The sequence below is a fragment of the Octopus bimaculoides genome, unplaced genomic scaffold (genome assembly GCF_001194135.2).
Source record: "Octopus bimaculoides isolate UCB-OBI-ISO-001 unplaced genomic scaffold, ASM119413v2 Scaffold_92767, whole genome shotgun sequence".
Lineage (NCBI taxonomy): Eukaryota > Metazoa > Mollusca > Cephalopoda > Octopoda > Octopodidae > Octopus > Octopus bimaculoides.
This window is the reverse complement of record NW_026349933.1, coordinates 3,064-5,798: the sequence shown is the minus strand read 5'-3', so window position 1 is coordinate 5,798 and position 2,735 is coordinate 3,064.

Here is a 2,735-nt window from a genome sequence, read left to right as displayed (position 1 = left end):
AAAGAAATACAGACAGACAGAGACAGAGACAGAGACAGGGACAGAGAGACAGAGATTGAGCGAAACAGAGAGAGACTGAGAGAGAGACAGAGAGGGCGACAAAGAGTTACTTTCCGTTAGTTTCCGTTAGTTTCCGTTAGTTTCCGTTAGTTTCCGTTAATTTCCGTTACTATCCGTTAGTTTCCTTTGCTTTCCGTTAGTTTCCGTTATTTTCGTTAGTTTCCGTTAGTTTCCGTTAGTTTTTGTTAGTAAGAGCGGCATAGAGAGAGAGGAGCAACAGAGAAAGGAGCAAAAATGATAGAAGGATAGAGAGAAGAACGAAATAGGAGCAAGAGAGTGAGGAGGAAGAGGGGGAGGAGCAAGAGAAAAAGAGGAGCGAGAGAGGAGCGAGAGAGAGAAATAGGAGCGAGAGAGAGAGAGGAGCAAGGGAAAGAGAGGAGCGAGAGAGTGTGAAGCGAGAGAGAGAGTGGAGCGAGAGAGAGAGACGAGCAAGGGAGAGAGAGGAGCGAGAGAGAGTGTGGAGCAAGAGAGAGTAAATAGCGAGAGAAAGAGAGGAGCGAGAGAAAGAGAAGAGCGAGTGATGGAGGAGCGAGAGAGTGAGAGAGTGGAGCAAGTGAGAGAATAGCGAGAGAGCAGCGAGAGAGAGAGACTGAGATAGAGAGAGAGTCTGAGAGAGAGTCTGAGATAGAGAGAGTCTGAGATAGAGAGAGTCTGAGAGAGAGTGTGAGAGAGAGAGACAGAGAGAGTGAGAGTGAGAGAGTGGATTGGGAGAGAGAGGAGCGAGAGAGAGAGAGAGGAGCGAGAGAGAGAGATGAGCAAGAGAGAGAGGGACGAGTGTGAGACGAGCGAGAGAGAGAGGAACGATAGAGAGAGCAGAGCGACAGAGAGAGAGGAGCGAGAGAGAGAATTGCGAGAGAGAGAGGAGCGATGGAGAGGAGTGGGAGAGAGAGGAGGGAGAGAGAGGGAACAGGGAGAGAGAGAAGAGGGAGAGAGAGAAGATGGAGAGAGTGAAGAGGGAGAGAGAGCGTAGCGAAAGAGAGAGGAGCGAGAGAGACAGAGAAGAGCAAGACAGAGACAGAGACAGGGACGGAGAGACAGAGATTGAGCAAGAGATAGACTGAGAGAGAGACAGAGAGGGCGAGAAAGAGTTACTTTCCGTTAGTTTCCGTTAGTTTCCGTTACTTTCCGTTACTATCCGTTAGTTTACGTTAGTTACCGTTAGTTTCCGTTAGTTTCCGTTAGTTTCCGTTACCTTCCGTTAGTTTCCGTTAGTTTCGTTGCGTTCAGTTAGTTTTCATTAGTTTCCGTTACCTTCCGTTTTTCCCGGTAGTTTCCGTTACTTTTCCTTAGTTTCCGTTAGTTCCCGTTAGTTACCGTTAGTTTCCGTTAGTTTTCGTTACTTTCCGTTAATTCCCGTTAGTTTCCGTTACTTTCCATTAGGTTCTGTTAATTTCCGTTACTTTCCGTCAGTTTCCGCTAGTTTACGTTATTTCCGCTAGTTTCCGTTAGTTTCCGTTACTTTCCGTTAACTTCCGTTAACTTCCGTTACTTCCCGCTAGTTTCCGTTACTTCCCGTTAGTTTGCGTTACTTCCCGATAGTTTCCGTTAGTTTCCGTTATTTCCGTTAGTTTCCGCTATTTCCGTTAGTTTCCGTTACTTTTCCTTAGTTTCCGCTAGTTTCTGTTACTTCCCGTTAGTTTCCGCTAGTTTCCGTTACATCCCGCTAGTTTCCTTTACTTCCCGTTAGTTTGCGTTACTTCCCGATAGTTTCCGTTAGTCTCCGTTATTTCCGTTAGTTTCCGCTATTTCCGTTAGTTTCCATTACTTTCTGATAATTTCCGTAAGTTTCCGTTACTTTCCGTTAGTTTGCGTTACTTGCCGATAGTTTTTGTTACTTTCCGTTACTTTCAAATAGTTCCCGTTTGTCTCCGTCACTGTCCGTTAGTTTCCGTTACTTTCCGTTAGTTTCCGTTAGTTTCCGTTACTTTCCATTAGTTTCCGTTACTTTCCGTTAGTTTCCGTTTGGTTCCGTTACTTTCCGTTAATTTCTCTTACTTTCCGTTACTTTCCATTAGTTTCCGTTACTTTCCGTTAATTTCCGTTAGTTTCGTTGCGTTCAGTTAGTTTTCATTAGTATCCGTTACCTTCCGTTTTTTTTCTGGTAGTTTCCGTTACTTTTCCTTAGTTTCCGTTAGTTCCCATTAGTTACCGTTAGTTTCCGTTAGTTTTCGTTAGTTTCCGTTGCTTTCCGTTAATTCCCGTTAGTTTCCGTTACTTTCCATTAGGTTCTGTTACTTTCCGTTACTTTCCGTTACTTTCCGTTAGTTTCCGCTAATTTCCATTATTTCCGTTAGTTTCCGCTAGTTTCCGTTACTTTCCGTTAGGTTCCGTTAACTTCCGTTACTTTCCGTTAGTTTCCGTTAATTCCCGATAGTTTCCGTTACTTTCCGTTAGTTTCCCTTATCTTCCGTTAGTTTCCCTTATTTTCTGTTAGTTTCCGTTAGTTTCTCTTGCTTCGCGTTTGTTTCCTTTATTTCCGTTAGTTCTCGTTTGTTTCTGTTGGTTTCCGTTACTTTTTTGTTAGTTTCCGCGAGTTTCCGTTACTTCCCGATAGTTTCCGTTAGTTTCCGTTATTTCCGTTAGTTTCCGCTATTTCCGTTAGTTTCCGTTACTTTTCGTTAGTTTCCGCGAGTTTCCGTTACTTCCCGATAGTTTCCGTTAGTTTCCGTTATTTC